An 11,143-nucleotide genomic window follows, 5' to 3' on the forward strand; every position below is an offset into this window, starting at 1 on the left:
TAAAATTTGATTCCCATATCGACTACTTATGTAATAGACTAGCAGCAGGATGTCATGCAGTGAGAGTTGTTTCAAGAGAGTTAGACACTACTATCACAAGATCAGTTTATTTTGCACAAATTGAGTCATATTTACATTATGGAATTTGTTTCTGGGGAAATTGTGCACAATTTCGTTTGGTATTCTCTCTACAAAAAAGATCCATCAGATATTTATGCAAGGCTAGCTACAAGGGTTCATGCCGCTCATTATTTGTGAAGCAAAAAATTCTGACCTTAGTATGTCTATTTATTTTGGAAACAGTGTGTCTTATCCACAAAAAATATAAAAATCAATTTAATACCACCTCAACTTATAGTACACGTCAGTCTTACTTCATTTCTCTTCCAACACCTACTCTAGCCCTTACACAAAATTCTATTATTTTCAATAGCAAGAAGTTATTTAATCACCTTCCCATTAATTTAAGGTGAATATATAATGAGAAAAAATTCAGAAAGAAAGTAAAAGAATTCCTTGTTGGAAGGAAGGCCCTATTATAGCGTGGACGAATTCTACCAAGGCTCTATCGAGTAATTGGCATGTAGCTTTGTGTAAACAAGTTATTGAAATCAACACGAAATGGCTATCAATGTTCATTACATAGCATTATATATTTATATTTACTCAAAATTCATATGTTCATGTACTTATATTTGTATCTGTTCAACTGGGCTTAATATTGTTCTGTCCATATACTCTGCTCTTGTCTCTAAGCATTATTTTATAGTTTATATTTGTTAATTGTCCCATATACACGTTTTACTTTACTAGACTTTGCTAATAAGATGTTCAGATCTTGGGTAATAAAGCGTATTTTGATTTGATAAATATATGTGGTCCTTTTGCGGTTCTGTGAGTCTCAGTAATTATGGTGCCTCATATAATTCAACAATTTAGATGAAGCATTAACTACAGGGTGTTCTTAAATGTACTATAAATATTCAAAGGAGTAATTTTATAGTGAATTCGGGAATGAAAACTAATGAATCCTCATTGTAAAACGCCTCGTTTATGATTTAACAGGGTATTGAACTTTGAATGTTTTCTTGAATTCCACAAATATATGTTTCATATGTTTTTAAAGCTATCAAATTCCAACATGGCATATAAAATTCTTTCATCAGTTCGGACTTCCATTGTCTAATATAATATAAATTGATTTGAAATTGCTGAAAAAATATTAAAAAGATTAACCGAAAATAATAATTTTATTTGAACAGTTATCACCCGAAGACGATTGTGGATACTAACAATTGAGACGTCGTGACATAATTTGCTTCGAAATCTTTTAATTTTTCATTTATTGTTGATAATCATTTTTAATTTTCAGCTTTTAATAATATTTCAATTTTTATTTTTTGGTTGTTGTTTGGTTTTATGTTATTTCTTTGTTATTTCAGTTTTTTTGTTCAAATAAAATTGTTATTTTCGGTTAATCTTCGTAATATTTTTTCAGGAATTTCAAATCAATTCATATTATATTAGACAATGGAAGTCCGAACTGATGAAATACACCACGAAACATTGTCAAACACCTTCAAACAACCTTCTTGAAAATATTCCTAAAAAAACTGATGGTTCATTAAGTGCTCAAATGTTCTTGTCTCTGGCTAGATTTTAATAGTCTACCCTAATTGTGTAAACGGGATTCGATAGAGTAGCCAAAGGCCATTTTCGATTGATTTCAATTGGCGAAGGTTCTGCCGATGAGAAAGTTATCGAAGTGCTAGATAAGATGGTAGTTGGTTGGCAAGAGGTCTGGGGAGTATGGTGGGTGTGGCAGCTGGTACATTTTGCTGATTTCTTCACAATAGGACTCTGCTGTGATGGTTTGACTCGGTTGCAGAAAGTTATAGTGAATCACACCAGCTGCTGACCACCATACACTAACCACGACCTTTTGTGGTTCATTAGTGTCCAACCACTATCCTGAATGTCTCCTGCTGTCGTAGAGGATCACGAAACGTGACAATTTCTGTCAATCGTTCAAATTGTGCGGCATCCACTTTTCGAGCATTTCGACCTTTCATTTAAACCATCAAAAACGGCATGGGAGCTGACGCCCAGTTCTTTCACCGTCCCACGCACAGTTTGCGATGGGTCAGTCTCCACCAGGGTCCTCAAATCCTCGTCCTGGATTATTGTAGATCGACCACTTCGGGGCTAATCTTCGAGACTCAAACCTCCGGAACGAAATTTTGCAAACCATGGTCAAACAGTGCAGTAATTAACACTATCACTGCCAAATACATGGTTAATTTTTGGGCTGTTTCAGTAGCGCTTTGGTTCAATTTGAATTCGTCGAGAAAAATTAGTCAAAAAAATCGCTTAATGACATCATATACTAATAAGCTGAAAGGAGACAAACAATCAAAATTTAAAAAAAATAAACCACATCAATGTATAAATCGATCAGTATATACTACGATACAGTAGGATCAATATTTATTGAGGTATGGAGCTACAAAAACACATCAGCTAATCTATCCAAATCATAGCAATCTCCAAATAACATCAAATGGACCACTCTCAACAGGTGTAAGAATTTAAAATCAATTATCCACTGGCATTAAAATTAAGCCTACACACTTCAAATTTCGAAACTCCACAAAACATATTTGTGGTAGAGAATAGAAGAATAAATAAGAGAGTGAGTGCTGGAAATGAGATTACGTTTATTGTCATTGATTACTTTTAGTATAATATTACTTATAGTCTGAGTGAGTCTAAAATGAAAGAATTTTTCGTTTGAAGGCGTTTATTTATGGGAAATCAACATTTTCCAGTAGATATCTGTCAGAACTTGACTTTTTTCCCCATGGCAGGTACATGTGTGAACTAACATTGCTTCTCATGTCATTTTCAAATGTATTAAGCTTTTCCGAACTTCTCGAAGGCAGAACATTGTTATATAAAATTGAATATATTTCAAGATCTAACTCAAATTTTCATTGTGACATCTTAATTATTTTTCTACATATTCTGCGATGTCCTTCAAGATTCCTATATTTTTTCTTATATATCTGAACGACCTTCCTGCCATTCTGATTCTAGGTAGTTTCATTAATTTCGCGGATGATACAGCCCTTCTTTGGCATGACAAAAATATCTCAAATAGCCTAGAAACTATTGCTAGGGACTTCAACAGAGTGATAAAATGATGTAAAAATTCAATATTTATCGAAAAATCATTTGTTTTGTGATTGTTGAAATTTTTCAAAACATGGTTGGTTTTTGTCATAAGTTTATTGCAATTTTAGTTATTTTCATCAAACATTTTAAAGGAAAAAGTTGTTCATTTTGACGAGATCCACCATATACTTAGTTTTTGTAATGTTCTCAGTAACTTCACTTAGCGCTCTAGGAGCTAAGTAATGTGCATCGATATAGAATATAGAAAGATATGTAAATATGTCAAAAACGATAACCTCCAGCGTTGTTGAGAAAGTGTACCTTTTTTACTTGGAAAAGATGTGGAAATTAGCTTTTTTCATGAAAAGTAATAAAAGTTCACTGTCAAAAAATTTAGGCCAATTTTAAATAAATAATGACAGCGTACGAAGCGCCCTCTAGATGTAACATGAAAATTAATACGAAATTATGATTTCCCATGTCAAAAGAACCCTGGGTACCAAATTTTGTGCAAATAACTTATTTTTTACAAAACTTAGTTTTCAAAAACTAGCAAAAAAATTCATTTTAACACCCTGTATCTCCGAAACGAAGAATTTCTGGACACAAGTTTATATAAACTTTTTTGTTGAAATTGTCTCTGTTTTGTTTGTATGATCAAACTGAATTTTATAGCGTTAACCTTGTTAATAAAACACTACTTCAACATTTAACTATTTACTTCGATAGCAGGTATTGGAATATTTTTACAGTGCGTGAATATGAAAGAGAACAAACAGATGTTTTAACTATTACCGTTTATGATAGAACTAAAACTTACTAATATACATTGAATCGATCAACGCTCTCTCGATCGGGATGAACCGTGAGAGGTTCAAGTGTTCTGGAATGCAACCACTTGCCTGTACAGGGTGGTACGAGACATAAGAAAAGAAAAAAGTGAAGAAAATATGAATTAAATGAACTCAAACCGTACAGTCTCAGGAGTACGTCACTTGAATATTTTAACGTACTTATGTTATACCATGTATAGGCAGGCATCTTTATATGAGTATATTTGTTATGTTCAATTGTATACAGTGTGATTGAAATATTTTAATTGTTATACATTTTGTTTTTCTCTTACTTTCTCAAAAAGAAGAATCGTTTTTTGGCAATAAAGTATATTCATCTGTCTATTTTCACAACATCCATCAACATGATTACTAAATTTCATCGACACATATTACGAAGTAATATATATATATATATATATATATATATATATATATATATATAAATTAAAAATTAAACAATTTGTGGACACAACACTCAAAAAAGGGGGGCAAACCGCGGACACGTGTTTCTGGCTATTGGCCTCATCAGCGCGGTGCAGCCAAGTGTAAAGATGGGAAACATGTGTTGCCGAAATCAGGAAACAACACAAACCCACGGAGTCAACAACAGGAGCACCACGCTGATGAGGCCAATAGCCAGAAACACGTGTCCGCGGTTTGTCCCCCTTTTTTGAGTGTTGTGTCCACAAATTGTTTAATTTTTGATTTATATCATGCACACTCGATAAAATCTCTATTTGTATTTATCCTGGACCCGGATTTCACGCAGGTAGCTATAGCTGCCTCCGTGGTCATGTTAGATGTAGCCTGGGAATTCCAGGTTTTCTAAATGGAACCACAAATGTGCGGTTGGTTCCTGTTGTTGACTCTGTGTGTTTGTGTTGTTTCCTGATTTCGGCAAACAAGTGTTTCCCATCTTTACACTTGGCTGCACCGCGCTGAAGAGGCCAATAGCCAGAAACACGTGTCCGCGGTTTGCCCCCCTTTTTTGAGTGTTGTGTCCACAAATTGTTTAATTTTTGATTTATATCATGCACACTCGATAAAATCTCTATATATATATATATATATATATATATATATATATATATATATATATATATATATATATATATATAAATATATGTATATTACGAAGTAATATGTATGTAATATGTCGATGAAATTTATAAAATTTAGTAATATGTGATAGGTTAATATTCATTTATAATTTAATTTCAAGAAATTTCCTGCTAATTCTGACTAGAGAAAAAATTTCTCTATAACCTGAGTATTTTTGGCATATCTAAATGTTTCCTACATTTTTTGTGAATTCATGTTAAAAAACTTATATTTTTAGGATACAAAGGAGACTGCGTTTTTAAATGGACTGATGGAACTGCATCGATACTGTCATTCAAATTGTGTCCAACCATCATCACTCATGGAAAGTTTATATCTGCAAGGATTTCCCTTATTTCTGATATCAATTGCCTCTTTGGAATACCCAAATAATGAAGTTATGGCTTCACAATAGTTTTAGTAGTAATTTCTTTTGGGGAACAATTCATATTATGTTCATCTGCTGATTAGACCACAACTAACGTAATGTCTACAGTTTGATCAACTTAGAATTTATTTTTTTTATGTCGCTTAAACTTTTTTTGTTTTTTTTCCAGGTGGGTTAAATAAATTGACTGATTTTTTATGGTTTGTGTGGTTATGGTAACATAAAGTAATTATCTTGAACTTCTCAACTGTATCGATCATTTACTAATATTAATATTAACAATATTGATTTTCAAGCATAGTTTATTAAAAATGTCCAATCACAAGTCCATACACCGATTATTTTTTCGTTCCTTTCGAAATGGACTTGAAAGTTCTATGTATTTAAACTATAGGTACTAGCAAGGTTTTTTATAAATAAAAAAGTTTTCCAATCAAATTAAGGACAAGTGTCAAAAACAATAACCAATAATCTTATAAAATTCTTGTGTTGCACTAGTTTTTGAAAAATCAATTGGACCATAGTATTTTTTTCGCTGATCATGAATCTGAAGTATTAGCATTTCACTTTACTTCCGGAGATGCAGCCATTCAAAAGTCGAAAAATCGACTATATTTAAGGAGCTCAATTTTGGTAGTAAAAACTCTCAAAATGATACGTTCGCACCATAAATGATAAAATCGCTTTATCAAAGTTTTTGTAATTATTTTCTTGGTAATATCACGAAAGGTCAAAGTACAGAAATGAAAATTATGTTTTCAAATTTCGAAAATTTCACTTAATTTTCTATGATACGAAATCTAAACTGCAACTTAAAAAAACAAATAATTTTTTGCAAATTTATTAGGAATGCATATTTTCATGTACGAGTTGTATTGAATGATTGAGGCGTGGATAATTATTAATATATTTATTCAATAACACCAACAAACTGCACAACTCATATTACATGTCGCGTTCATCGAACTTTTTTTCCTTGTAGGAAAAACATCTCACTATCAATATTATAAGACCAAAGAACAATTTTTTACTACTAACTCACAGAATGAATACTCAACTAATGACACTTGAATAACAAACATAAAATATAAATGTACTCGTTCTCAACAAGTTGCACTATAGTTGAATCTATCTTTATTAGGTTATAGGTTAGGTTTTAGGTTAGGTTTTGTTTCATTATCAATTATATTTCTAATATATTTGACGTCATATTCATTTTTAGTTTATTGCCAGTAGACAACAAAAAGTCTCTTGTATAAGTGTACACGGTAGCTTTACCAGTGAAAATTCCATAATTTTCATCATGGAAATGGCAAGTGCATAAAGATTCGCAGCATGCGATCATGAAAAAAGCATCAACTTATTCACCGGAAGTGAGTTCCAGAATAAGATGATTTTTGTCTTTTTGACAGTGGCCATATCTTTGAAAGTAGAGACCAGAGCGCCAAGTTTTGAATTATGTTTAGTGATCGGTCTGATTGATTTGTTTTTAAACTAGCAAGAGCCCAAAAAAACTGAATTTTACTGAAATTGGTTCTGGATATAGAATAACGTTTCTTTTTCAAATGACTAGTTGGTCCTCAAGTATAGAGTTATACTTTGCAATTATGATTCTTGCAGTGACACGTTCTTCCTGATCCTTATTTTTTTTACTGCCGTTATTCAAATTACAGTCAATGATTAGTTTCTATTGATGATTTGTTGATTTTAAAAATTCACTGTAGGCATACCATGTAATGATATCAGGACCTCCATTGTTCTATTTCTGTATCATAGTATTTAAGATATGTTGGCAATATAAATATTTAAAAATATATTCCATCGTTATACTGTATATATTATAATTTTATTTATTCTTTGATTCTATCCAGAAATTTTTTGAGTAGTGCCAAACTCTCGGGTATTGCAAATTTCAACCTATTCACCTTTCTACTTGGCACTGATTCTGCATTTGCCTTATACAAATATGTAACTATAAGTATTGATATATTTAATTATTGAATTGATTTGTGGTGATATTTGTTTTTTAGTTTTAGGTTTCTGTCCAATGAATAGATTTTATTGTACTCATTTATTCATATTTTAACTGTATATAAAGAAATGTATGAACTATCACAAATAAAATCTGCTAAAAAACTGTTTTCAGATTCTGTTTGAAGATTAAGCAAAGAGGATATTTAGCCCCAATACATGTTTAGAGAGGTTCTAAAAGAGGATAACAAATTATATCAAACAATAAAACAATCATACTCAATAAAACCAGGTGAAATCCAGAAGTATTCCATTTTCATTGAATTGATAATTTTCTATGAAAATAAAAGACAAACAATTGTCCAAACGTCGGTTCAGTGCAAAGCCATTCTAGGACATCGACTGCCGAATTAGACATCAATTTATGTTTTTCTCTGTAGCTTTCACCACAAACGCACAATTAGACATCAGAGCCTAATCGATTATCTTGATCAGACGGTTGTTTTGACCTGCAATGGCTCCCATCATAGGCCACTACTGATTACACCTCTGGCAGCGTGTTTGATATTGAATTATAGATGCAATGTGTATGAGCTTTCAATTCATGTAGTTACCTGCTTACAGTAAAAACTGAACATTCATGAGCCTGACTAGTATCACTGATGAGATCGTAACAGTGCTGATATTGGATCGTAGACAACACGTTAAGGCTCTGATATCTAGTAAAAATATATTGAGTGACAACGATTCCAACATTTTTGTTTACGGTTACTATGAAAGTTCTGAAATCTAACAGTTATTTTTAAGAACAAATGAACTGAAATGGAATAGAATGAAAATAAAAGCAATGGTTTTAGAAATGAAATAAAAATTGAATAATACTCAATATGAGCAAGTGAAGTGATAGGGTGTCAAATAACCTCAAAAAACGTAACTAATGTAATTTAATTATGATTCAAGAATAATCTCAAATCTAGTTCAAAAGTATGATGATAGAGGAAGTCATTTTCTTGCTACAAATGTTTTATACATATACGTGGTCAAATATTATATTTATCAATCAAAAAAGTACGTGGTCAAATATTATATTTATCAATCAAAAAAGTTCTTACCACGTAGGTTCCGATTCCTCGCAGATTTCTATTATTTTGTTTTTTTAATAAGAAAATCTGTTTTTAGAAAGAACAAAAATTATTGTAAAAAGTCAAGGACATTTTGGCACACTTTCATTCGAAAGTAAGTAGTAGAGTTGTTGATCTACCATTTTGACCACGTACAAAAAAACTGCAGTACTTCAATTTTTATTTATTGGAATGTGTTCTCATATCAAATGATAATAAAAAAAATTGCCAATATTTTTATGTGGCAGTTTTGTTAATAGATGGTATAATTCTGTCCGATTTAGAATTACAAACAGCAAAAAACAAAAAAATGACCCACCAGTTCGAAATTTTTTATGCAATCCTCAGCTCACATTCCACAATCACTAAAATGCCATACGCAACACGCGCAAATCTAGGAGTAAAATGTGTGTAGAAACTGAATAATGTAATTTTTTAGTTATGATCATTTTTAAATTCAGTCCTTCAGATTCAATACACTGCCAGCAACGCTTGATGAAATTTCTTCCAAGATTTCTTAAAGATCGTGAATTATTTCATAATGCTTCAATCAGATTTTCAATTCTTGGTAGACTCTTTAATGTAGCTCACAAAAAGTCCAATGGATCCGATAAGCACTGTTACCATGGAATTCCTCCTCTTTTTATCCACCTCTTTCGAAGATAAATAGTTAAGAAGATACTTTACTTAGAGAGAGTGAGGTAGCCATCTAACTAAAAACACATATGCCTTCGAAAATAGTCAGATTTCTAGTAAAAGACTGCATACATTTTTGCAAAGCCACTTCAATCAATTTTTAACTTGGGCTTAAAGACTGCGTGTTTTCCCAGTAGATGGAAAGTATCTAAAATATGTCCAATACTGAAATCAGGGGCTCCAAATAACATTCTGAACTATCCACCCATTCTGTCCAACTTTGCAAAGGTCTTTGAGATGTCTGTATAACAAAATTTTTCCTAAAGTGAGAAATAGTATAACTTTATATCAGCACGGTTTTATCAATAAACGTTCAACAATAACTAATCTCATGTGTTTTACACAAATGGTCAGAACTGCGCTATATAAACCGCTACAGGTGGATACAATCTATACAGACTTCTCAAAGGCCTTTGATAAATTGAACCATCAAATTCTACTTAATAAACTTTTTTCTGTTGGGTTCGATAGTCAACTGTTGAATTTACTACAGTCTTATCTTCAGAATCGTATGCTATAGAATACAAAGGACACAAATCAACAGAATTCTCTTCAACCAGTGGTGCTCCTCAAGAAAGTAATCTAGCTCCTATTCTATTTTCTTTGTTTATAAATGATATTGTTTCAAATATCTCTAGTAACATATTACTCCTTGCTGATGACTTGAAGATTTTCAGATCCATTGAATCAACCGAGGACTGACTGTCTTATTCTGCAGAAGGAAGTTAATTCGATACATGAAAAAAGCTTCTACTGAATATTCAAAAATGTAAATTTATGAAATACACCCTCAAGCACAACAATATACTACAGTTTGACTATGCAATAAATTACGTCATATTAGAACAAAGCACAGAAACTAAGATCTGGGCATCATATTCGATAAGAAACTTAGCTTCACATCACAAATTAATCAAATCACATCTTCTGCAAAAAATGCTTGGCCTCATCTTCAGAACGTGTAGAGACTTTCAAAACCAAGAATGTTTTATAACACTTTTTAATGCATATGTCCGATCTCGTCTGGAATATGGCTCCCTAATCTGGTCGCCTATATACAAGGTGCATATTCAGCAACTTGAATCTTGTCAAAGAATCTTTTATGAAATACATGGCTTACAAACTGGATGGAGCTTGCCCATCCCAAGGAATTGATAATAGAGTGTTGCTAAATAGATTTGCCCTCTTATCCTTAGAAAACAGAAGAACATATGCCTGTATCTTCATATATAAATTGATTCATAATCTGGTTGACTGCCCAGATTTGTTATCTCAACTAGATTTTCACGTACCGAGACGAAGTAGTAGAAACGAAATATTTTTCTATTTGCTTTTGCCTAGGATAAACGTGTTGATAAAATCCCCAGTTTATAACATCTGTAAAATTTATAATAGTTTCTATTCAGAATGTGATAATTTTGTTGTTCCATTTGGACGCTTCAAGTATATAATTCGTAACAAACTACTTTTTTATGCAAGTCGAACTACAATCTAATTACAACCCATAAGTGAAATACTGTGTTTCAACTCTCTGCACACTGTCAATTCCATTAAAATTCTACAGTATATGTCTATTTTTTTTCAACTGAGAATCATTTAGTGTAGCTGGAAACTGAAATAGCCCAATTAATAAGCCATTTACCATCCCAGCCTATAAATTTATGCCAAATTAAAGTTGGAATCTACCTTCTTATACTTGGGTTTTCTACTGTCCAATAATGCCAGTTATGAGCATTTAATATTCCAATGCATCTAAAATTCGGCTCGTCAGTCCACAATATATATATTTGAAAAAAATGGATCTACTCTAATTCTTTGAAACATTTCTCTACAAAATCGAACTTGTTGGGGGTAGT

At 31.9% G+C, this 11,143-nt stretch overlaps 1 protein-coding gene across 1 annotated transcript in view; it reads left to right on the forward strand.

Annotated features, from left to right (window-relative positions):
* The window catches only part of Syx7 (Syntaxin 7), a 30,404-nt gene extending 22,765 nt beyond the window's left edge, over positions 1 to 7,639 (forward strand). The window contains exon 6 of the transcript XR_012466185.1: positions 5,350 to 7,639. The gene's annotated coding sequence lies outside the window, so the exon portion shown is untranslated. The remainder of the gene's footprint in view (positions 1 to 5,349) is intronic.
* The last annotated feature ends 3,504 nt before the right edge of the window (positions 7,640 to 11,143 follow it).

The sequence above is a fragment of the Leptinotarsa decemlineata genome, unplaced genomic scaffold (genome assembly GCF_025532065.1).
Source record: "Leptinotarsa decemlineata unplaced genomic scaffold, Ldec_3_MD MMD2_tig00003736_RagTag_RagTag, whole genome shotgun sequence".
NCBI classification, from domain to species: Eukaryota; Metazoa; Arthropoda; class Insecta; order Coleoptera; family Chrysomelidae; genus Leptinotarsa; species Leptinotarsa decemlineata.